Below are 27698 nucleotides of genomic sequence, written 5' to 3'. Positions count from 1 at the left end.
AAAAATGGCCACGCTACCCAAAGCAATCTGCAGATTCAATGCAATCCCTATCAAATTACCCACGACGTTCTTCACAGAACTAGAACAAACAATCCAAAAATTTATATGGAACTACAAAAGACCCATAATTGCCAAAGCAATCCTGAGGAACAAAACCAAACTGGAGGCATAACTCTCCCAGACTTCAGGCAATATTACAAAGCCAGTCATCAAGAGAGTGTGGTACTGGTACCAAAACAGACAGACCAGTGGAACAGAAGAGAGAACCCACAAATAAACCCAGACACCTATGGTCAATTAATCTTTGACAAAGGAGGCCAGAATATATAATATGAAAAAGTCTTTTCAGCAAGGAAAACTGGATAGCCACATGTGAGTCAATGAAACTTGAACACATCCTCACACCATGCAGGAAAATAAACTCAAAATGGCTTAAAGAGTTAAATATAAGACAAGACACCATCAAACTCCTAGAAGAAAACACAGGCAAAACATTCTCTGACATCAACCTTACAAATTTTCCTCAGGTCAGTCTCCCAAGGCAACAGAAATAAAAGCAAAAATAAACTAATGGGACCTAATCAAACTGACAAGCTTTGGCACAGCAAAGGAAACCAAAAAAAAAACAAAAACAAAAAAACAAAAAAACAAAAAACAAAAAGGCAACTCCCAGAATGGGAGAAAATAGTTTCAAATGATGCAACTGACAAGGGCTTAATCTCTAAAATATATAAACAATTTATACAACTCAACAGCAAAAAGGCCAACAACCCTATGGAAAAATGGGCAAAAGACTTGAATAGACATTTCTCCAAAGATATACAGATGGCCAACAAGCACATGAAAAAATGCTCAATATCACTGATTGTTAGAGAATTGCAAATGAAAACTACTATGAGGTACCACCTCACATCAGTCAGAATGGCCATCATTAATAAGTCCACAAATAACAAATGCTGGAGGGGGTGTGAAGAAAAGGGAACTCTCCTGCACTGTTGGTGGGAATGTAAATTGGTACAACCACTACAGAAAACAGTATGAAGGTACCTTAGAAAACTACACATACAACTACCATATGACCCAGCAATCCCACTCTTGGGCATATATCCGGACAAAATTTTCCTTAAAAAAGACACATGCACCTGCATGTTCATTGCAGCTCTATTCACAGCAGCCAAGACATGGAAACAACCTAAATGCCCATTGACAGATGAATGGATTAAGAAGATGTGGTATATATACACAATGGAATACTACTCAGCCATAAAAAAGAACAAAAGAATGCCATTTGCAGCAATATGGATGGAACTAGAGATTCTCATACTAAATGAAGTAAGAAAGAGAAAGACAAATACCATATTATATCACTTATTATCTGGAATCTAATATACAACACAAATGAACCTTTCCACAGGAAAGAAAATCATGGACATGGAGAATAGACTTGTGGTTGTCAAGGGGGAAGGAGAGGGAGTGGGATGGACTAGAAATTTTGGGTTAAGAGATGCAAACTATTGTCTTTGGTGTGGATAAGAAATGAGATTCTGCTGTATAGCACTGGGAACTATATCTAGTCACTTATGATGGAGCATGATAATGTGAGAAAATGAATATATGTATGTGTGACTGGGTCACCTTGCTGTACAGTAGAAAACCGACAGAACACTGTAAACCAGCTATAATGGAAAAAAAATAAAAATCATTTAAAATAAATAAATAAATTTGGCAGTGAAAGGACACAGGCAATCATTGAAGCCATGAGCATGTGTAAGATGACCCCAGAAGATAATTCAGAGTAAGAAGAGGGAGGAGTTCCCGTCATGGCTCAGTGGTTAATGAATCTGACTAGGAACCATGAGGTTGTGGGTTCGATCCCTGGCCTTGCTCAGTGGGTTAAGAATCCAGCGTTGCTGTGAGCTGTGGTGCAGTTTGCAGACGTGGCTCAGATCCCATGTTGCTGTGGCTGTGGCGTAGGCCAGTGGCTGCAGCTCTGATTTGACCCCTAGTCTGGGAACCTCCACATGCTGTGGGAGCAGCCCAAGAAATGGCAAAAAGACAAAAAAAAAAAAAAAAAGAAGAGGGAGAAGCACAGGAAAATGGATCTCTATATCATTAAACCAGTCACTAAGGGATGCTGCCTCATTGAAACATTGCAGTATTAAAAATAAGTGCTTTGGTAGCATGTAGTGATGTTTAACAACAAGGTAAAGCTGGCAAACCTGTAAATGAATTTTGCTTTCTAACCTTTTCAACATCCTTTTGTTTCACAGTGTGGTTTCCTCAAGTTACCACACGCATAACTCCCTAGGCTACTGAGGCCATTCAGTTTCACTTTATGCCACACAAACAAGCAAGAGACATGAGGTTAAATCCTAACCACACGTTTTGTTATTTACTTCTGTTTTAGAAAATACAGCTCTGCACAACCAAGTAATTCAATTGGAAGGATGAAAATCCTTTAATTTTTCACAGTTAAAATTACCTGTGGAAAAGATTATGACATTTGTTTCACAATTGCAAATTTTTCAACTTCCTCACCAAAGAGTTCTTCCACATCAGCCAGTAAGAAAGGAAATAACTTGTTTGAGTTTTTGTTTTGTTTCTAACCTTTGGCAAGACTTTTAAGGGCATCCAGGACTTTGCTAATCACTGTATCTTTATCTCTGTTCTTTTTTCTGGTCCTATCAGTTACAAAAGATTATTCTGCAGTCTTTAAAGACTCTACTTGGAACTTGACCAAAGAAACAAGCCTACATACATGTCTTGTAAATTAACCAAATGCCACAAACAAAATAATCTCAGACAATACATATTATTACATAGAATTCTTAAACTATTTTCTGAGACCATTAGCATTGTAACAGTTGCTATATAACATTAGGAAATTGTTTTGCTTAATTTTGGTAAAATTTTTAATAGTTCAAGAAATCTGGTTACTTCTTAAGATCTAATTCATCAGCTATTCCTATCCCTTGTCATTGAAGCAGAGTTCCAAGTTAATTTTTTTTTAAAGTTACCTTTTAAACCTGGTGGCCTTATGAAAATGTCTTAATCCCTATCAGCTTCACACACATATAATTAATCTTCATTTATATTTTCATATATTTTAAAGTTCCCTGTTGGAAAGCTATAGAATCCTTGTCCTCAGACGAAATATCATTTAGTTCTATGACTTAATGTACATTTATTGTTAAGTCAGATTATTTCTAAAGAAAGTCTACAAGGTCATAATGCAATATGATGGTATAGATATAACACAGTTCTGTAATCTTTGGTGTCTCAAGGTATTTTTGACCTCCTTTGGGTCTAAAAAGTAACCAAAATGACAAGTTCTCTCAGAATATTTAAGGCAGGTATGGACTCAAAGCCTCAGGTTATTGTAGAGTTAAGAAACTATGTACACTTGGATACTTTGAAATGTTTTCCTGGCTGTGTTTCCAATAAAGGATAAAGCTAGTGGGAAATTTTCAGGAATTATCTTTTTTTTAAATAGAGTAATATTCAGATTCAGAGAAATGGTAGGGAAACCAATACCTTGGTTTGAACTAAAAAAAAAAAAAAGAGTCAAATTGCTTCTACATGGTTAAGTGAAGTATTTTTGACTAGAATGAAAACAGGAGAGAAGCAAATTACCCCACATAGGCCCCAAGTGGTTTGACCTCTCTTATTTAGTATCACCTTTCAGTATCACTGGATGAATACCAATGTGAGGGTGATCAATTCTGATGGCCCAGTATTTCCATTTAGGCCTGGTGGTTTAGTAATTCCTTTCATTCTATTCAGTCCAAGTTAAAAGAAACATTTTTTCTGTTCAATGTATAAAATAAAATTATTTTAATATGTTTACTTTCTATTTAATCTTGAACACTGACCAGTTAATCTGTCATAAAGAGCAGTCAACCTTAGGTTACCACAGGAGTGTCTATATTGCATTTGTTATAATGTAATTTAACAGCTTGTCTACCTCCCTTTGAACTAAGAACTCCTGGACAAGAATACATGCAGAGACCATGTCTTATGCATCTATACATCCTCAACATCTAGAAAAGTATTTCACCCATAACAGGCAATAATAATAGGTTTTTGCAGATAAAAGAACTAGATATTCAGGCTAAATGAGTAATGATGGCGTTAATTTAGAAAGAGACTAGAGAAGCAGTATGTAGAGTTACTATAGTTTCTGACACAATCAACTACAGGTTTAGCTTTCAAATCCATTATTTACTAGAAGCATGAACTGGGCAAATTATTTGGCTTTCATAAACTTCAGTTTCCTTTCTATACAAGGGAAATGGTAATACCCATCTTTGACAATTATGTAAAGATTAAATAAGAGAATGTATGTCAAAGCACTTATCACTAAGTGGAGTTCACAGTAAAAGTCTCAAAAATGACAAAAAAAAATATAGTTAAATCAACAAATATTGTTGAAAGGTGTATGTTTTTTCCTAATCCTTGTTGTTAAAAAGGAATTGGACTTTTGGTTCTAAATAGTCCACTGAATACCCATGCTTATTTCACCTGTCTCCCAGATCCTATTTCAACAACGGTGAAGACTGGCAAAAAGAATAAATCTGAGACAGTGCTAAAAACATCAAGAGAATGAGAGAAGCCACAGACTGGGAAAAAAACATTTGCAAAAAATAAACCCAATAAAGAACTATTTACAAAATATACGAAGAACTTTTAAAATTTAACAAGAAGAAAATGAAGTATCTGACTAAAAGATGGGTATAACCTGAACAGACACCTTAGCAAAGGAGATGCAATTGGCAGCTAAACATAAAAAAGATGTTAAACAGCATATTGTTAGGGAAAGTCGAATTAAAACAATAGATGTTACTACATACCTAGTTAGAACGTCAAAATCCAAAACTCTGACACTAAATGTTGACAAGAATGTGAAGCAATACAAACTCTCATTCTTTGCTGTTGAGGACGCAAAATGATACAATGACTCTGGAAGACAATTTGGCCGTTTCATACAAAATGGAACATGCTATTACTATATGACCCAGAATTTGTGTATGTTGGTTCATAGCCAAATGAATTGAAAAATTACATTCACACAAAAACCTACATATGGATCTTTATAGCAGCTTTATCCATAATTGCCAAAGGAACAAATGTATCTTTCAGTAAGTGGATAAATTATGGTACATCCAGAAAACAAAATACTGTTCACAGCTAAAAAAAAAAAAAAGTAATTGAACCATAAAAAGACACAGAGGAAACTTAAACTGCATACTAAATGAAATAAGTCTATCTGAAAAGTTTCCTACTGTGTGATTCCAACTATAAGACAATCTGGAAAAGGCAAAATTATGGGAACAATAAAAGATTCATAGTTACTGGGAGTTGGGGGAGGGAGGAATAACTAGGCAGAGCACAGAGAATTGTTAGGGCAGTGAAATTATTCTGCATAATATTACAATGGTGGATACGTGTTGTTACACATATTTCAATGCCCATATAATGCATGATACCAAGAGTGAACCCTAACGTAAACTTTGAACTTTGAGTGATGATGATGTGTTAATGTAGGTTCATCAATTATAACAAATGTACCACTTTGGTGAGGGAAGTTGGTAGTGGGGAAGGTTGAACAATGGAAAGGGAATATATGGGGACTGTGCTTTTCACACAATTTTGCAGAGGTAAGCTTTGTGAAATAATATAAAAGAAAATTTAAATATATTAAAAGTCACACTATATTTCTATGAAGGATAGAAAGACCCAAAGCTGATAAAATATTCTCCCTAAATTAATCCATATATGTTATTAATTTTGGCCAAAATAAATTTAAAAATACATAAAACCAGAATGTTCAGTTCATCTGAAAGGATAAATGAATGATAAAAGTTCAGATGGACAGATGGATTAGATATAAGTGTAAAAAAGATGTACAATTAATAGGAAAACTCTAAAAGCAAGTATTATCTGAATCTTGAAGTAGAAAGCTTTTTTGGTTTGATGTCAAAAGATCAAAATGATTTACAAAATAGAGAGTTGACTGCATATTTTTATGGAGGGATATACAAAATCAAAAGACAAATGAACCACTGAAAAAAAATATTTCCAACCTATGTGAGAGACAGATAATATTCATAATATGTAAAGAAACAACTCACTCCAGATACATACAAATAACTCCACAGGAAGAAACAGTTACATGACATTAAAGGCAATCCCAAAGAAAATCGCTGACTAAAAATAGTGTGAAAGATGACCAACAAAAATGCCAATTGATAAATCATTTTTCATTCCTCAGAGTAGCAAAGACATAAAAATACTGATAATGCCAAGTTTTGTATGAGTGTAAGGAAATAAGTTTTTTCAAATATTTTTGATGACAATGTAAATGAGTTCAATATTTTGGAGGAGCATATTTATTACAACATTTTTATCATTGCAAAAATTTTCTTAAACCATTAAAGTGTCCATCATGAGGGATTTGGTTAACAACTTAAGATATAACAATAAAATGAATGCTTTATATATATATACATATCCAATAAAACATATAAAAGTGATCTATATGATTCTATGTGAAAAGAAATTCCTGCCATATTATAGAGTAAAAGACATATATTACAAAAAAAAATGTTATAAAACCATCTTGAGGGAGATATAACCACCCATTGCTGGCTTTAAAAATGGAAAAAGACCACAAATAGATGGAAAGATATACCATGCTCGTGGATTGGAAGAGATAATATTATCAAAATGACTATACTACCTAAAGCAATATACAGATTCAGTGCAATTCCTATCAAATTACCAAGGACATTTTTCACAGAACTTGAACAAAATATTTTAAAGTTCGTTTGGAAGGACAAAAGACCAACAATAGCCAAAGACATCCTGAAAAGAAAAATAGAGCTGGAGGAATCAGGCTCCCTGACTTTAGACTATACTACAAAGCAACAATTATCAAAACTGTATGGTACTGGCACAAAGACAGAAATAGAGATCAGTGGAACAGGATAGAAAGCCCAGTATTAAACTACGCACCTACAGCCAACTCATCTATGACAAAGGAGGCAAGGATATACAATGGAGAAATGACAGCTTGTTCAATAAGTGGTGCTGGGAAAACTGGACAGCCACATGGAAAAGAATGAAATTAGAACACTCTCTAACACCATACACAAAAATAAACTCAAGATGGATTAAAGACCTAGATAGAAGACCAGACACTATAAAACTCTTAGAGGAAAACAGGCCAAACACTCTCTGACATGAACTACAGCAACATCTTCTCAGATCCACCTCTTAGAATATTGACAATAAAAACAAAAAAACAAATGGGACCAAATCAAACTTAAAAGTTTCTGCACAGCAAAGGAAACCCTAAATGAAACAAAAAGACAACCCACAGAATGGGAGAAAATATTTGCTAATGAAGTGACTGACAAGAGATTAATCTCCAAAATTTATAAACACCTTCTGCAGCTTCATACCAAAGAAACAAACAACCCCATCAAAAAATGGGCAGAAGATCTAAACAGACAATTCTCCAAAGAAGACACACACATGGCCAAAAAATACATGAAAAGATGTTCAACATCACTCATTATTAGAGAAATGCAAATCAAAACCACGATGAGGTATCACCTTACACCAGCCAGAATGGCCATCATCCAAAAGTCTACAAACAGTAAGTGCTGGAGAGAGTGTGGAGAAAAAGGAACCCTAGTACACTGTTGGTGGGATTGTAAATTGGTGCAACCACTGTGGAAAGCAGTATGGAGATTCCTCAGAAAACTACACATAGAACTACCATTTGATCTAGCAATCCCACTCCTGGGCATCTATCCAGAGAAAACCATGACTCACAAAGACACATGTACTCTGATGTTTATTGAAGCACTATTTACAATAGCCAAAACATGGAAACAACCTAAATGTCCATTGACAGAGGAGTGGATCAAGAAGATGTGGTACATATACACAATGGAATATTACTCAGCCATTAAAAAAATGAAATACCAGCATTTTTAGCAACATGGATGGACCTAGAAATTATCATGCTAAGTGAAGTCAGCCGTACAATAAGACAGCAACATCATATGCTATCACTTACAGGTGGAATCTGAAAAAAGGACAGAGTGAACTTTGTAGAACAGATGCTGACTCACAGACATTGAAAAACTTATGGTCTCCGGAGGAGACAGTTTGGGGGGTGGGGGTATGTGCTTGGGCTGTGGGATGGAAATCCTGTGAAATCAGATTTTTATGATCATTATACAACTACAGATGTGATAAATTCATTTGAGTAATAAAAAAAATTTAAAAAATGGAAAAAGACCATGAGCCAATGAATATGGGCAGCCCCTAGAAGCTGTAAAAGGAATATAATCCTTAGTTACAACCTTAGTCTTAAGGGGAAAAGTGATACCAGAGTTTCTGATGTGATTTCCTGGAATGCATTCTAGACATAAACACTGACTGCCTGTACTATTACAGGAAGTGGAAATGATAAAAATCAGCCTTCAAGTGAACACTAAATAGCAACATGTAACCAACCACTGGATTAGGGTACAAGACAAATAATGATCCTAATAGAACTTGGGAAAGAGTACTAAAGAGAATTTAATATATTTCTCCCTAACTTATCTTTGTTTACAACTCTATAGGAAGCTAATTTTTTCCCTCAATTCTGCAACAAAAAGAACTAGAAGAGACAGAAAAAACAAGGAGAATTTGGTTCTCAGTGAATTCTCAAGACATTATTTTTGAATTGTAAAAAAAATAAAATAGAATAGAATAAAAAAATTGACATACCTTAATTTAGACTAATCAAGAAAAAAAGAGAGGACTCAAATAAATACTATCAGAAGTGAAAAAGGAGATTATATCTAATACCACAGAACTACAAAAAAAATCATAAAAGACTACTATAAACAACCATACACCTACAAAATGGATCTAGAATAAATAAATTGCTAGAAACATACAATCTTCCAAAATAGAATCATGAAGAAATGGAAAATCTAAAAAGATCCAATACTAGTAAGTAGACTGAATCAGTAATCAAAAATCTCCCAAAAAAACAAAAGTCCAGGACCAGAAGGCTTTACTGATGAATTCTACCAAACATTCAAAGAATTAATATCGATCCATATCAAACTCTTCCAAAAACACATAAGAGAAGGGAATACTTCCATATTCATTTTACAAAGCCAGTGTAACTCTGATATTAAAACCAGAAAAGGACATCACCATCACAAGAAAAGAAATTTTACAGGAGAATATCTCTGATGAACATAGACAAAAAAATCTTCAACAGAATATCAGAAAACCAAATTCAACAACACATTAAAAGGATCATACACCATGATCAAGTGAGATTTATTCCAGGAATTCAAAGATGGTTCAACATCTGCAAATAAATGTGCTATGTCACATTTACAAATGAAAGATTTTATATATATACATATATATATATACATATATGATCAATTCAGTCAATGCATAAAAAGCAATTGAAAATATTCAACATCCACATAAGATAACAATTTTCACCAAAATGGGCCTAGAGAGAATATATTCCAACATAGTAAGAGCCATTTAAGAAAAACCTATAGCTAACATCATATTTAATCGTGAAAATCTATAAAATTTTCTGCTAAACTCAGAAATAAGACAAAGATGCCCAATTTCACCACTTTTATTTAACATAGTAGTGACAGTACTAATCACAGTAATTAAGCATAATAAAGAAAAGCCATACCAATTGGAAATGAAAAAGTAAAATTGTCACTGTTTACAGATGACATGATATTACATATAGAAAACTTTGATGATTCCACCAAAAAGACTATTAGAACTAATAAATAAATTTAGTAAAGTTGTAGGATACAAAATAAATTTACAGAAATCTGTTGCACATCTATATGGTAATAGTAAATTATTAGAGAAATTTTTAAAATTCCATTTAATATTGTATCAAAGAATAAATTACCCAGGAATAGGCATTTTATTATCCATTGAAATACACTGAAAACTATAAGAGATTGATGAAAGAAATTGAAGACACATATATATGGAAAGATACTCTATATTCATGGGTTGGAAGAATTAATATTGTTAAAATGTCCAGACCCCCCAAGGCAATCTATAGGTTCAATGCAATTCCTATCAAAATCCCAATGATAAATATACATAACAATATTTTTCAGCCATAAAAAAGGAAATCTTGCTGTTTGCAATGACATGGATGGAACTTGAGGTCATCATGCTAAGTGAAATAAGCTAGACTGAGAAAGACAAATACTAAATGATATCACTTATATGTGGAATTTAGAAAAACAAACAAATAAGGCACAAAAAAACAAGACAAACCAAAACAAAAAACTAAGCTCATAGATATGGAGAAAAGATTAGTGGCTACCAGAGGTGAGGAGTAGGGGTGGATAAAATAGATGAAGGTAGTCAAAAGGTACAAATTTATGGTTATAAGTGAGTCATGGCAATATAGGGTAGAGTATGGAGACTATAGTTAATAATACTATATTACAGTTTGAAAGTTGCTAAGACAGTGGATCTTAAAAGTTCTCAACACAAGAAAAAAATTTTGTAACCATGTATGCTGACAGATGTTAACTAGACTTTGTGGCAATTATTTTGCAATATATACAAATATCAAATCATTATATTGTACATAAGAATCAATATAATATTGTCTGTCAGTTTTGCTTCAATAAAAAATTGGAGCTGGTTAATAAATTAATTTATAACAAAAAGATAAGATGGCAGAGTATAAGTACTTGAGCTCACCTCCTCTCAGAAAAACACCAAAATCACAACTAACTGCTATCATTGAACAGCCATCAACAACAACAACAAAAAATCAGAACTTACCAAAAAGATATGCTACATCCAAAGGCAAAGAAGAAGGTGCAATTAGATGGTAGATGGGGGGCTTTCATGATATAATCAAATCCCATGCTCTGCAAACCAAAAATCTACAATAGATACACACCAAAAAAGAAAAAGCAATCCAAACAACATTAAATATAGTCACCAAATCACAAGAGAACAAAAGAGGAAGGGAAGAAAAAAGACCTACAGAAATAAATCCAAGACAATTAATAAAATGGCATTAAAGACATATATACTGATAATAACCTTAAATGTAAGTGGATTAAATAATACAACCAAAAGACATACACTGGCAGACTGGATACAAAAACAAGACCTGTTTATATGTTGTCTACAAAAGACCCACTTCTTATCTAGGGATATATACAGACTGAAAGTGAGGGGATGGAAATAATGTTCCATGTAAATGGAAACCAAAAGAAAACTGAAGTAGCAAAACTCAAACAAAATAGACTTTAAAATAAAGACTGTTATAAGAAACAAAGAAGGACACTACATAATGACCAAGGGATCAATCCAAAAAGAAGATATAACAATTATAAATACATATGCACCCAACATAAGGGCATTTCAATATATAAGTCAAATGGTGATAGCCATAAAACGAGAAATCAATAGTAACAGAGTAACAGTGGGGGACTAACACCCCTTTCATATCAATGGAATGATCATCCAAACAGAAAATCATTAAGGAAACACAAGCCTTAAATGAGACCTAATTGGTGGACCTAATTGATATTTATAGAGCATTCCATCTAAAAATCAACAGAATACACAGTCTTCTCAAGTGGACATGGAAAATTCTCCAGTATTGATCATGTGTTAGGCCACAAAGCAAGCCTCAGTAAATTTAAGAATATTGAAATCATATCAAGCATCTTTTCTGACCACAACACTATGAGATTAGAGATCAACTATAAGAGAAAGTCTTGGAAATAATTTTTGTTAAGTGGCTCTAATTCCCACTATGTTAATCAATTAATGCTATAAAAGAATGCAGTGTTTGCTTCATTTTTTTGTTTTGTTTTGTTTTGTTTTTTGGTCTTTTATCCTTTTAGGGCCACAAAAGTGGCATATGGAGGTTCCCAGGCTAGGGGTCTAATCGGAGCTGTTGCTGCTGGTCTATGCCAGAGCCACAGCAATGCAGGATCCAAGCCGAGTCTACCACCTACACCACAGCTCACGGCAACACCAGATTCTTAACCCACTGGGTGAGGCCAGCAATCAAATCCGCAACCTCATGGTTCCTAGTTGGATTCATTTCCACTGTGCCACAACGGGAACTCCCAAAAAGCAATTTTTAAGAATAAGTATTTGTCCATAATATACTTATTTCAAATAATAAAGGTACAGTTTTAGTTTTTGTTAATAATGTATTTCTTTGGACATTTAGTATTTTCTAATGTAAAACATATAGCTCCTTTAGGTAAAGGAAAGTTTAAGTAAATTTATAAACTATATAATATAAGCAAACATATGTATGAATACACATAACTTGGATATCTTTAACATATATCTTCTGAAATTGGAATGTTCTAAGATCATATGACAAATCATCTGTTTTACAAGAATGTGTCCAGAAAACAGTAACACCATTGCTTCCTTTATCCTGTTGTAGGATATACTTGGGCTCACAAACACATAGTTAAAATGTTTATCAAATAACAGAACACCTTGACTCTAGGGGAAGACTTAACAAGATGAAAATATAAAGAATGACAAAAAGGGGTCTTAAATTCAATTTTAAAATTCACAAAAGGGCACTGCCACAAGAAATGTTTGTAACCAAAGTCTTGACTTTCTGCTTTTCTGTCTTGCTATCTTTTGTATCAGTTATGTTATGAAATATGATTACATCAACCTAAAGTAGAAGATTATCCTATTCAATCAAAAGAAATCAAATAATCTGAAAAATTCTCACCTTTATGGGGTGGAAAACTGTCTTCCAACTGTCAGGTGGTCATGTTTCAAGAATCCTCTTGATTAAAGTCTCCAATATCTCCTGAAAAGAAAGATCAAAAGCCAAATAGTATTATATGGCAGTTAAATACATATATGTGGATTTGAAACTCACAAATACAGCAGATTGAAGGATCTATTATTTGACACTAAGTCACCTGTCTGAAAATAGTGTTCTCACTATGGACATATGTTAAACAATAAATAGCAAAGTTTCCTTTGTAAATCCCTACACTATCTTCCAGGAATACACTGCTAAAATAATTCTGACTGAGCATTCATTCAAGGATATGGGAAGCGTAGCTTATAACAAGACTATCTCCTATAAGAGGCTACTGTACTTGTATGTTACAAGATAAGATAACTTCTAAATGAGTCCTAAAAATTGCATTGTGACTCAGAATTTATATATTTAGTAAATATAATTTGGGAAATTATATGAAATATAATTTTTCAATAACAATTGTTGTGTCACAAGGCAAGATATTGAGTGACTAGCCACATTCCCTCTTACTTAATACTAAATAAAAATAGCCAAAAGAGAATCAGTTCATCCTCATTATGAAAAAGTAGGAAAAAAAAAAAACAACTAAGAACTGGGCACATTCAAAGATAAGAAATGGGTCCTGGAGTTCCTGGCATGGCTAAGTGGTTAACGAATCTGACTAGGAACCATGAGGTTGAAGGTTCGAACCCTGGCCTTGCTCAGTGGGTTAAGGATCTGGCGTTGCCCTGAGCTGTGGTGTAGCTTGCAGACACAGCTAGGATCCCACATTGCTGTGGCTCTGGGGTAGGCCGGTGGTTACAGTTCCGATTCAGCTGCTAGCCTGGGAACCTCCATATGCCATGGGAGCACCCCAAGAAATGGTAAAAAAAAAAAAAAAAGTCCTATTCTCCTGAAGCTATTTTCCAAAACATTTCATAAGACTTCGTAAAAATTAACTCTTGTTATTTTTATGGCCAAAGATTACTTGAGATTAGTTAAAGGGAGATTTTCAAAAGAAACATTACTTTGAAAAAGAAAATACATCAGTTTGTTTTTGCACACGTGTGATGAGTACCCTTTCTACATCACGTGCTAACTGACCCATAGAAACATCATACTGGATTGGTAATTGGCCTAAATGAAAGATCTGATAGTGAATTTTTATTTATTTATTTAATTTATTATTTTTGTCTTTTGTCCTTTTAGGGCCGCAATGGCTGGCATATGGAGGTTCCCAGGCTAGGGGTTTAATCATAGCTACAGCTGCCAGCCTACACCAGAGCCACAGCAATGCCAGATCTGAGCCGTGTCTGCAACTTACACCACAGCGCATGGCAACGCCAGATGCTTTACCCACTGAGCAAGGCCAGGGGTGGAACCTGCAACCTCATGGTTCCTAGTTGGATTCGTTTCTGCTGCACCAGGAAGGGAACTCCTGAAAATGACTTTTTAAATGTCAAATTAAAATGTCATATCTTTAAAAAAAAAAAAAAAAACCTTAAAATCTGCAAAATTAACCAGAAGCCAAGAAGTGACTATTTGGCACTGCTAGTACTTAGAGAGATAAGAAAAAGAAGACAGTTTGGGCAATTATTCCAATATTTTATGCCCTGTATCCATTTTTAAGAGGGAAAAATAATAAATGTCTCAATATGTTAAATGTATAAAGACAGAATTAACCAGATTTTAATCTTCTATATTTTAATCTTCTACAGCTAAGTATAGGGTGTCAGCGACATGCATTCTAGACCATAGGAGTTGTGAGTGAAAAATATACTCCCAAAGCCCTACTAGCAGAGACCTACACAGATGGTAATCTGGTGAATTCTGTGAATGGAGGAAAAGTAGCCCAAATGTTGGCAATGATGTTTTAATGGAGAATATATGGATTGTTCCATGGTTCTGAAGGGTGAAGTAGTGAGGATATGGGGGAATGCATTTATAAAGAAAAGTTCATCTCCAAAAGTTCAGCTCCTGAGAATTGGTTTAGTCTGTTGTTTCAAGGCTCGTCTGATTATAAGAATCACCCAGCACACTTGTCAAAACTACAATTTCACAACAATGTTCCCTCTCCCCTCCCTCAACCTTAATTCTTATTCAGTAGGGCTGGATGATACTACACTCCATATTTTTGATAAGACCCAGGTTAGCCTTTTCCTATTATCATAATAATATTATAATAAAATAGATTTAGGAAACACTTGCCTAGTCCCTTTAATTGTTCAACCTTGCTCTTTATCCAACACACTTGACTACTAATCATTCAGTACTGAATAAGGAAAACTATCTTCATTCAACTAAACAAGATCTGAGAGAGGACAAATTTTACAGACTTCAATAGCACTAGTCAAAAGAACAGAATAGTTATGTCTTTTGCTCTTTCAGCTATTTTTATAATCATCATCATTGTGTTAGTCATAATGCTAGTATTAATTGATTACAAAAGTCATAGCATGTTTTCATACTGTTGTTACTTGACATGGATGTGTTTACCTTTAAATAAAATAATCAAAGAAATATATTTGGTGTCTTGTTCCTAATCTTTATCCCATTTTCCCAAATCTTCTCCAAAACTGCAATTTAATAATTCTCAACATACAATTTATATAATTAAGATTAAATGGCCTCCTGTTTTTGATGATGTGACCCAGGGTCTCATATTGGGATTCTGAAATCATGTAGATATTGAATAATCAGAAAAAAATGGAAAACAACATTTTTTCATTTTAAACCTTTTTTTTTTTAAGAAAGTAATCCCCAGGACAAGTACTTCTTCTTTTCTGTTATTGAAAGTATTTTTCGCTGAAGTTTTTGGTTAACCATTACATTAACACAAGGATGTAAATATTCTTAATTTTTTTTCTTTGTTTCTAAACTGCATGAATCTATCCTCACTTAGGAGCATAAGCTCAAATTTCCTGCTTTCATTAGAAAGCAAATTGAAAGCCTTATCTTAAATAAGATAACTGCATCTATTTCTTAAATTGCTCTAGGTACTTCCTTGAATCAATGAACTAGACCATGAAAAGGCTACATAATTGAACTGTATGAATTTTATCCTTCATAGAGTTGGTTTCATTGAGTTGTCAATTAATGATAAGACTCTGGCTTTTGTCAAGGGATCAAACATGAAGCAATACATTACTATTTTTGCTTCAGGAATACATACTTAAAACATGATCCATCCTTATCATGAAATGCCTTCACATAAATCCTCACATAAGAAATCCCCAGTAGAAATTATTATTTAGGAAGAAATTATTATTAAGGAAAACTTGGCTTGAGCTGAATAGGTGACATCCTTTTCCATATAGATAATGAAAAATTATATAATTGTACTTATTCTTCTAATTGTCAGCCATAAATCTTGAAGCCAAATTCGAGGCTGAAATTTGAAAGCTCACGTTAGTCCTAATAATATACAGAGACATAACCCCATATAAACCCACACAGATATGCACACATGCACACATATACTGGCTTCCCTTTTTATTTTACATGCTAAAAAATCCTGATTCTTCTCTTCTGCTTATGATTTTGTAAGTTTTTAAAATAGTTCATCTCAAGTATTTTGTAGGACAAACAAGGATTTTCTACTTCTACTTCCAGCAAGACTTCTACTACTTTTGGTACTATTACTAACAACAACAATTTATTGAGCATTTACTCTGAGTGAGATAGCTATGGTCATTTCTGTATTACAAATGAAACACAGGAATTTTAGAGGGGTTAAATAAATGATCCACAGTGTCACTACTAGAAAATGTCATAGGCAGGGTTTTAAAGCTTGGTCCTAAGTCTAATTTAATACCACACACAACTGTGGTATGTTGTAAATCTCAAACATTGTGATAGTAAAGAAACTAGTGAATGCTATCACTTATGAGAGTATGATCATTTGAAATCATAAACAAATAATTGTTACATATCAGTTTTTACTTTCCATTTTCAGTGACATTTGTATCTTATTAACACAGGTTAATACTGATTGCATTGTTTAGAGGCCATGCACTCTTTCTACTTTATACCATAACAATTCAAGACATCAGTTTAAAGTTCTGAGAAAGAAAACTGATTAAAAATTTGCCAACTTTAAAAAAACCTACAAATTAAATAAAAATAAATTATTTTCATATCACAAATCTATTCTAGGCTGAAACACAATACCCCTAGTCTCATTACTAACAAACTCATACTGCTTTAGACTCAGAAGTCAAATGGCTGAGAGAGATGTTAGAAAAGATCTGGTGCAAGTCTGCCTTACCTGGTTCCCCTTAGATCCTAAGTCCCTCCTTGGATCCTAGCACCTAGTTCTAAGCTGCCATGTACAAGGAGTGCACTCTATTGTATATGCCTTCATGTAAAGTTAGTTTCTTTGCAATATTCCCTGTTGAAAATTGGAGCTGTGAATGGCAAATGGAAAGTGGCCATCTACATCCTCTGCTAGTGGTAAGCATAAATTAGGCTGTGGATTCTTGGAATACTGCCATGGAGACAGGTGGTCCTCTACATTTTTATTCAGGGCTCATATTTCTAAGTGCTAAGAAACAGCAATGATAGATGACATAAAATGCATGGCCTGATATTCAAGGAATTAGTGTAAGTCAAGTATTCATCAATTCTATCCTCAAACACTTGCTCTCTGGAGTTAGAAACTGGATTTTCAGATGTCCTGGTCTATCAAGTCCTGTCATGTTAGACCTCAAAGCTCTGTGTAGAATTTTCTATAAAGTCTATTCTTAATTTTCATGGGGAAATGAAGGCTGTTCTTGTAAATATGAACCATGAAGACTGGTAATTTCTACCCATTTTCTCAGATTATTAGCAAAAGCAAAGTAACAGAAACCTGTTTTTAACCTTGCTGAAGCTACAAATGCAGCACGAAAATATACTTTATTGTTTTATATGCATAGATAAAATCAATAGTTCTCTTTAACAGTTACTTTTAGTGTTATAAAACTGAATAGAGGGTATGAGAGTTCCATACATGCTCAATTTGTACCAGCCAGAAATCACTGTCAATCACTCTCTCATTCTATCAATCACCATCAAGTCATTCCTCTTTCTCAGCTTCCACAACTATTCAATCACAGATACTAATAATTTAACTTCTAACAATACTTCAAACCCATCATTTTTCATCACCACTCTCATGGCCACTGTTCAGGCTACCAACATCTTCAATCCAATTAACTACCCTTGTCTCCTGAGTCTAGGTCTGTCCTTTTTCAATCCATCCTGCATACCACTGTCAAGTTATTTCTACAAGTGAGGCCTAATCATGTCTCTCTCTTGATTAGAATACTTAAATGACACCTAACAGACTAAAAGGGACAAATCCTAACTGCTTAGTATGTCACAAAAGGCCCTTTAAAATATATCATCTGCATATCCTTCCAGGCTTCCTCCTCATCACTTACTCCATCCCTCCACCCAGAAATTAGTAAAATGCTTTACACTTAGTAGATGATCAGTATTTGTTGAATTAATAATTGAGTTATTTAAAGACACTCATACACAAAAAAAAGCTAAGTGACTTGTTCACTATCAATAAAAGGTGCTATGGCTATCAAACATTTTTTATTACTTTCTAAATTCATCAAATCATAAAAGAGCTTTGTAATTGCATTGTTCTTTGCATAATCCATCCATTAGCTCACACTTTAAAGAGGCAAGTGTTTGTGGTCCTGAGTAAAATTTCTTTCTCCTTTCAATAAGATGATATAAAGTGGATGAAAATGGAGTCAGGCTCTGAATCAAGTTAAGAAGTTGCTCCTGTACTTACATTCTCGATTAATACTTTCCTCAGTTTGGCATTTTACTGGACAGGCAACATCTATTCAAACCATGTGCTGTTAGTTGCCTTGCATATGCTTCCCCTTTGGGCTATTTCAGGGAAATTACCAGCTTTTAAGTGAGGTCTTAGAGTAATGTGTGGGCTCCAAGCAACTCTGTGCTACTTTACTATGATCCCTTATGTCTTTGACAATTTGCAATTCTATAAATCACAACATAAACATAATTTTAAAATAATTTTATTCACATGTTCCAACTCTCATAGGAAATCTCACTGTGCTTAATGCATTTAATAAATCATTAAATAAACCAAATGAAAGCAGAATGTGTTATAAATAGACATGAAAGGCTTCCCCTGGATGAAATTTAAGTTTACAAATGAGCCAGGAGACTTGACCAATGGGAAGACAGCCAGAATATCTCGGGGGAAGAAAAGGCAATATACAAACAATTGCATATGGTTCAATGTTGAAATATTCCCTGCCTATTTCCCCTGACATACTGATACAACTATTAAGCCTAATAAGTTTATGTTTCATTTACTCTGAATCTTAGAACATTTTAATGTTATATTTTGACAGGGATCATGATAGAATGATAAGATTTCAGGCTCATGTAAGTCCAAAATAGTAAAGTATTATTCTTTTTGCTTGAGTATTTTAAGGCTTTCACTGTTTGCCCTCTAGTCTTCCCAGCATCCCCATTATTTTAGACATGTACAGTAAATTAAATATGATTCTTGTCCTTGGTATTTAGTGCCAATATGTGATGAAAATTAAGGCTGGTCTTTAATATTTTCATCAACCTTGAAATGGCCAAATTCTGGTTTTAAAAAAGATAAACATAGCTAACTGTATCAGTGTTATGAGTATCCTAAGAATATCACTTTCAATTAATTTTATTAAAAAACATATACTATGCAGCAGTTTATGGTAAAAAATAAAGTCACTGTGAGCAAAGGTAGAGTAATTTTTTCTAATTATATGACTAGGGAAGATTCAACCAATTTTCCTTTCTTACATCATTAAATAGTATAATCATACCTATAAATTACTGAATGGACAATAATGCTTAATAAAGAGATAGAGACAATGGAGCAAAGGTTTCATTGTCCTGATAGACTTTTTAGGTTGAGATTTTGTTATTTTGGTTGTATTTGGGACTGCAAGGCCCAGTCCTGGTTTAAATACGATTAGTTCTCAGAAAGCTACCTAATCCCCACTAATTTTCAATACCTTAATCTAGAAATTAAAAGGGTTGCGTTGGACCATTTTTTCTCTGAATGTTGTCTAAAGCCCATCTGCTTTCGGCATTCTGCAATTTCATTATTCTTCTTGCACATTATAATTTCTCAATCCTACTGTGCTAATTTTTATTCTCATCAGAAATGTATTATTTTATTTATGGTTCAATGTTAAGAGGAATATTTTCTTTGCATGAACATTGAAGCAACATAACATTTTCCTTTTGTTCAGGAGGAAGAACCAAAACCCCAGAGAAACGAGATACATCATAAAAACTGTTACAATTATTGCTGTATTTATTATGACCATACCTTGAGAATGAGGGGTTTGAATCATCTATTTCTGATTGATAGGGAGACCAAACATTTATCTAAAGATTTTTTAAAATTGGCCTTTCAAGATAATAAATCATTTTGAAAGACTTATAATGGCCAAATACATATGCAGTATTTATTACCAAAATATTTAATGCTTTAAAAAAATATGATCTAAGTAATCTTCACACCTGGAGTATCTGACATGTATCAATATGATGGCACTAAAGCAGCAAGAGAGCTATTTGATTCCCTGCTTAAGAACAACAACTGATGTAAGGTAGGAATCAAATAGCTCTCTTGCTGCTTTAGTGCCATCATATTGATACATGTCAGATACTCCAGGTGTGAAGATTACTCCACCTTACACCAGCCAGAATGGTCATCATCCAAACGTCTACAAACAGTAAGTGCTGGAGAGGGTGTGGAGAAAAAGGAACACTAGTACACTGTTTGTGGGATTGTAAATTGGTGCAACCACTGTGGAAAGCAGTATGGAGATTCCTCAGAAAACTACACATAGAACTACCATTTGATCCAGCAATCCCACTCCTGGGCATCTATCCAGAGAAAACGACAACTTGCAAAGACACATGTACTCCAATGTTCATTGAAGCACTATTTACAATAGCCAAAACATGGAAACAACCTAAATGTCCATTGACAGAGGAGTGGATCAAGAAGATGTGGTACATATACACAATGGAATATTACTCAGCCATTAAAAAGAATGAAATACCAGCATTTTTAGCAACATGGATGGACTTAGAAACTATCATGCTGGAGTTCCCGTCGTGGCACAGGGGTTAATGAATCCGACTAGGAACCATGAGGTTGCGGGTTCGGTCCCTGCCCTTGCTCAGTGGGTTAATGATCCGGCATTGCCGTGAGCTGTGGTGTAGGTCGCAGACATGGCTCGGATCCCGCGTTGCTGTGGCTCTGGTGTAGGCCGGTGGCTGTGGCTCCAATTCGACCCTTAGCCTGGGAACTTCCATATGCTGCAGGAGTGGCCCAAGAAATAGCAAAAAGACAAAAAAAAAAAAGAAAGAAAGAAAGAAACTATCATGCTAAGTGATGCCAGCCATACAATGAGACACCAACATCAAATGCTTTCACTGACATGTGGAATCTGAAAAAAGGACACAATGAACTTCTTTGCAGAACAGATGCTGACTCACAGACATTGAAAAACTTATGGTCTCCGGAGAAGACAGTTTGGGGGGTGGGAGGATGTGCTTGGGCTGTGGGATGGAAATCCTGTGAAATCAGATTTTTATGATCATTATACAAGTACAGATGTGATAAATTCATCTGAATAACTTAAAAAAAAAAAAACAACAACAACTGAGTCCAGCTGCTTTTTACTGGGTAATAATGAAAAAACAATATAGTAGAAATTATCTCAGGATGTCTGCCCAGCCCTATCTTCTTCTTTGAGAAGACCCTCCTCTGTCATTTAGCAGCCATTTTTATACTTTTCTCCCCACCCACAGGTGACTGGGCCAAGACTGGAAACTCCTGTAGCATAGTACACTGGCTAAGCTGTTACAATCAGTACTCCCACTAACTAGGTCAAAAGACACTAGCCATTTGGTCAGTGGCATTCAAACTGAAAGCACAAGTAACCTAGGAATGAATGCCAGATGCACCCTAAAGTATCAAGAGATGAAGCAGGGGCTATATTTCTACCCTTGGATTGTGTTAAAATAAATAAATAAAATTACATCCCCAATAAATACTCTTTAACTCAATCAAATTTGAGTTTATCTTTATTCCTTCTAACAAATCTTTCCCTAAGATACAATGACTCTTAACTCATTCCTTGATTCTCTCCTTAAACTCTCTTCTGCTGGACCAGTATGGTGTGTAGCAACTCCTACCAACATTAGGATGGGGATTTAAAACACTAGGAGTTCCCCTGTGGTGCAGTGGGGTTGAGGATCCAATACGGTCACAGTAGCAGCTCAGATTGCTGCTGTGGTGTAGGTTTGATCCCTGGTCTAGGAACTTCCATGTGCCATGGGTGCAGCCAAAAAATAAAAAATAATTTAAAAAAAGTACTAGATATAAAATACTCATCTAGTTCCATAAATAACCCTAACCAATGATATTTAATTATATGTAATTTTTTTCTGAAAAAGATCAATATCCTTCCTAGATAATTTTGAGAAACAAAGTGCCTAGAGAATGACTCCATGCAGATCCTAGATTTTCCCTTTCTCCATTTTCTCTGCAGAAATCTATGGCTCCACTAGTTTTTTGGGGTCGTTTGTTTGTTTATTGCTTTTTAGGGCTGCACCCATGGTATATGGAAGTTCCCAGGCTAGGGGTTGAATTAGAGCTACAGCTGCCAGCCTACACCACAGCCACAGCAACAGGGGAACTGAGCCATGTCTGCAAACTTACACTACAGCTCATGGCAACTATGGATCTTTAACTCACTGAGCGAGGCCAAGGATCAAACCCACATCCTCATGGATACTAGTCAGATTCCTTTCCACTGTGCCACAATGGAAATGCCCCAGTTTTTATTAGAAAGTATCTATTATGAAAGAGGATGGAAACTAAACCATAAAAGTTTTTTGTTATTTCCAATTATTTCCTAAGCTTAGGAAAGCACAGAACAACTTTAAAATGTTTTTTGCTTATAAATCTTAATAAATTAGCATAAGAAATGGTTGCACTTGCATCAGTTTTAAAAAGGTACAAGAATATTATTTCTGACTTCAATAATCTATTCCCTGCTCTAAATCTGTGTGTGTGTGTGTGTGTGTGTGTGTGTGTGTGTATACCTCTGTTTATATGGGGACATATGGGCATATGACATCACCTAAGCTGAATGACACAGAAAAGGGATTTAACCTTACACAACTATGGGAGCTGGTTAAACAATCTTTGTGAGACTGTTGATTCTACACCTGGTGCTGGGCCTGAAGACAGCAGGGCAGTCAGCAAGGAAGGAAAGATAGACTCATGCTGGGAGGGCAAGGATAAACTGAAACCAGTCAGTCTCTCAGAACCTCCAATTTTGACGATATGAGTGTCAAACTTCATCAATAGGAGTACTAGCAGTAGAAGCTGGTACTCTCCATGTCTGAGCTCATCATGCACCTGGCTCAGGAGTCAGAGCAGCTGAATATCTGACAAGAACTAAAGAAGCTGCCACCACAGGCCCAGGCCAACAAGGTGTGCCAGCAAAGGAACAGCAACACGTGAGGGCTGCCAGCAGAGCATGGTGCCCTAAACTGACCTTCCAAGCATAAAATAACATTCCTTTTGCCTCACTTCCATTTACCAAATCTTGCAGGCCATGTCTCTTGTATCCCACGTTAACCTGGATGTAGGTAGGTAAGAAATTCTAGGAAATTTATTTACAGCTTAGCTAAATCGATATAATGCAAATGTACCACACCATTGCTGTTACTTGCTAATATCCTCTTACCAATGAGAAGAACCAAACCCAAATCTTAATTTCTTCATTTACTGAACAAGTATTTCTTGTGTTGAAAGAGAAAAATTATAATATGGCCAAGTTTCAAGTTTCCAATTTTTTTAAAATCAAGAACCTATGTTAATAGGTTAATAATTAATGTTAATAATTAGTATTGCTGAGTTGAATTCAATTTGATGTGATACGGTGCTTCGCAAGCCACAACCTGGCACTTGACCTGAGCCTCTCTTTTTATCCATGTCAGTGTCCCTTGATCATAAGTTTGAGTCCATATTTATCTCTCATTTCCTTTCTCTTCCGAGCTCTTTCTTGAATAATTTCCAATAATGCATGACATAGTGCAGCCTATGGTTACTTCCCACGACTCTTTAAATTGTTCAAGTTGCAAAGAGAGGGTGTCTGATGACAAATAGCTTGGACTTCTAAAATACATACCCAAATGGAAACTATGTTACCAGAGTTGCTGTATTGCACTTGTTTGAAGGCATAAACATAGTGCTTACTTTGTTTTACACTTCTGCTATTTGCAAAAATCTTTTGTGTGTTGTATAATTCATTTTTTTATAAGATAAATCAACTTGTCTCCTACTATTAGTAGAGCTCTGTTTTCTCAAAAACAGTTTCTTAATGTTTGAGAAGTCATCAGCCTTCAGGAGAATATATGAAAGCTCTCCACTCTCTCATAAAAATACACTACATACAATTTTAGCAGAGTCAGGAACCCTGGGTAGCCCATCCATAGATCCTCTGAAATACCTATAGATTCCAAATTAAGAAATTCTATTCTTGCTTAATGATGATCATTATGAAAAAGAATGCTCGAAATATCTATTGTATTAATTCAAATGTATCATATTACATTGAAATACCCTTCCTGGGGATGCTTATACCGCATTTAAAAAAAACCCTACAAGTATCTATACGAGGCATTGATTGTCATTCTGAAGATTGTTTTGAAGTTTAAAGGCTACCCACCTCTATCCAAACTGTGTATTTTATATTTTTATTACCATCTGACCATGAGATCTAGTGTCCCAACAAAATCTCTGCGCTAAATAGATGCCCAGCTCACGCATTTTGATACATTTTAAGTTACCAACTAGTACATGGATATTTCATTTTTCTTTATAAAAATGTTCTGAAATTTTCTCATCTTATTTTGCCATTTGATGCATAAGTCTCAAAGTTATTTTCTTTCCCACATGGTGTTGACCTAGTATCAGGATATGAACACTGCAGACAATTTCCAAACAAGGAAGAGATTTGTTTTAGTAATTGAGCCTGGTTGCCTTTGGAAAATAGGTTCTCACAATTTAAAAAATGTCCATTTTCACATGTAGAATTTTTTTTCAGTCTATACACATCTGTATAGATTGTCTATCATCTAAATCACAAAGCAAGGGTCTGATTTTTTAATTTTTTCCTGCATGAAATTGAGTGTAACATCTGTTTTGCACATTTCACCTTTTTACCCCTTCTGATTGTTACTACAGTTTTTCTACTCAAAGGTTTCCAAATGCAAATGTTTTGAAGTCTTGATCTGTTCTTCAAGATAAGGATTTCTTTTTCTTATATAATGAATTTTATTTTTTTCCATTATAGCTGGTTTACAGTGTTCTGTCAATTTTCTACTATACAGTGTGGTGACCCATTTACACATAAATGTATACTTTCTTTTTTCTCTAGTCACTTAAAGATTTTTTTTTTTTAAAGAATCAGTTTACTGTGCTTAAAATTTGGTAAAAACCTTGCAATGTCAAGGTAAGGAAACTCATGGATTAGAAAGAATTTATATGGCTCTTTGTCTAAAACTGGTTACTCTTTAGTGAGGTAGGGGGAAAAGATATAAATTATTACTACAGTATTACTATGCCTTCCTGAGAGTCATGGTCCCACCATATGGCATTTGTACAGATCAGGTGATGTGGACAACCTGCTTTCCTGTGTGGGAATAGCAATGAGGGTCAGCCAGTGCTCTGTCTCTTTGAACTCTATCCAGGTGATTCTCAAGAGAGCAGGAAGAGGGAGAAAGGGTTGAGGAAGTGATGTTGAGAGCCCGTACCCCGAAGATGGAGACCTCACAATATGATGCTGTGAGGGGACAAGACAGCAGATAGATGCTCCATAACTTACTGAATCTTTTTTTCCCGCAAGTTTTCCCTTTCTTCTGCCCTCAGATTTCTAGCTGTAGACAAGTTTTTAAATTCTTTGTCTCAAAGATTCTTGAAACCATTTCCTTCACTCCCTGAAGGGATTCTGCTAAATGACCAGAGGGAAGGAAAGAAGAGGGTAGCTCTGAGAAAACCAAAGAGGGAAGAAGAGATTTCTGGGATTGCACACTGGATAGAAAGAGCTGTTTGGGTCCCTTGGGAGAGGGAGAAAGAAAGAGGGAGAGAATGTGTGTGTGTGTGTGTGTGTGTGTGTGTGTGCGCGCACATGCGTGGTGGCAGATATTTTTGTTTTCCAGCTTAGACCTATATTATCTGCAGTCAGAAGCCATGTACACTATAGGAAAACAATAGCTACCACTCTTCAGTGCCTAGAAAGAAACAGAAATAAATACGCCAAGGAGTTAAAGGGACTTTTATGGAAATGGCTTGCTCCTCTTCTACTAGCCTGTATTACTGAGATTTTTATAAGCATTGCTTTCTTTTTTAATAAAAAACATATTCACAAAGCAAAGATGATAACTTCTTTTAGTTCTGTTTTTCAAAATGAGGATGATTAGAAGAGGCCAGTTGGAGCCACATAATTTAGGCGCCTCAAGCTGTCTTTCTCCTAATTACTGCAAGATTTCATCTCAACACTATTATATGGTAACTTTAAATATATCCACACATGCTAAAGCATTCCTTGAAGTGCAATCTTCTATGTAAAATAATGCTAGACGTACAATAAAAGAAGCCAAACGTGTTAAAACACAAGGTGAAAATTAATAAGAAAAAATTCTCAGAGTAACTTTTTAACATATTCAATATTGTGCAATTGTGCAAATTTATCAAATTTCTCGTTTCTCTCCACATATATAATTGGAAAGCTCTAATTTGGGAGATGTCATCTTACACAAAAATTTAATTATTCAATTCGTTGAGTAATTCCAGTAACTGAAAATATTAATTATATAGATGATGGGTGAGGAAATCACTCATGAAGAAAAACAACCTGAGATTCATTATAAAACAATGCTATAATTTGGTTGAACTATTCCTTGCTAAGCTATTTTCAAGATTAACATTTAAGAGGAAGAAACTATTGTGAGAGTACTCCTTTGGCAAACAGAAAGTAACCATAGAAAACCCCAAACCTTCTAAATCTGCCTCATTATAAATCTTCACTTATATGCATTTTTAATGAAGAACTCGAAGTAATTGCTAGATCTGGAATAGTGGTGTATATAAACCAATTTATTTTTGTTTATAAAAGACACAAGCATCCCTTTGAAAGCCTTCAGGAGGTGAAGTTATACCACTCACCAATGCAGGAAGTTCCCAGAATTTATGGCTTACACACATAATTTTCTTCACCACTTGTTCTTTACATTTAGTAGTGAATGGCTAAATTGGGAAATGTATCTTGTTAGTGAAAAACAACATTACACAGTAAAGACTTCTTTCATATTCAGCAAATTTCTGAAACCCAGAGTGTAAACTTGGGTGTAAAAAAATTCCATGACATCCAAGAATCACATTTTTTAAGTAGTTTAAAAAAAAAACAAACTTTCAGAGGACGAGCAGATATTTTTGTTGTCCCCCTTAGATCTACATTACTTTCATCAATAACAGGAAGTTTCACTTTGAATGAATGCAGAATTATCTCTTAGGAAGTTATCAAGATATATAAGAACATGGCTATAAATAATGAGACAGATTTTCTCCACTACAAATAGGAATATTGACATTGTCTCCATTATCTTGCATGGCAGTTAATAATATTTTCACCTGATAACTTGAGAGGATAAGCAAGGACATGGAGCAAAGGACAGACAGCATCTGGGGGACAGGAGGATTGTATTCTTGCAGTCTTTACTGTACCCCCAGCCAATTCACTCACTTTCAGCCTCC

General features: G+C 34.8%; 1 long non-coding RNA gene across 1 annotated transcript in view; it reads right to left on the bottom strand.

Annotated features, from left to right (window-relative positions):
• LOC125123346 (uncharacterized) overlaps positions 1-27698 on the bottom strand; it is a 277948-nt gene that overhangs the window by 104870 nt on the left and 145380 nt on the right. The window contains exon 2 of the long non-coding RNA XR_007134034.1: positions 12809-12889. This is a non-coding gene — a long non-coding RNA (uncharacterized LOC125123346). The remainder of the gene's footprint in view (positions 1-12808; positions 12890-27698) is intronic.

Source organism: Phacochoerus africanus, chromosome 3 (assembly GCF_016906955.1).
Source record: "Phacochoerus africanus isolate WHEZ1 chromosome 3, ROS_Pafr_v1, whole genome shotgun sequence".
NCBI classification, from domain to species: domain Eukaryota; kingdom Metazoa; phylum Chordata; class Mammalia; order Artiodactyla; family Suidae; genus Phacochoerus; species Phacochoerus africanus.
This window is presented reverse-complemented; position numbering and strand designations above follow the sequence as displayed.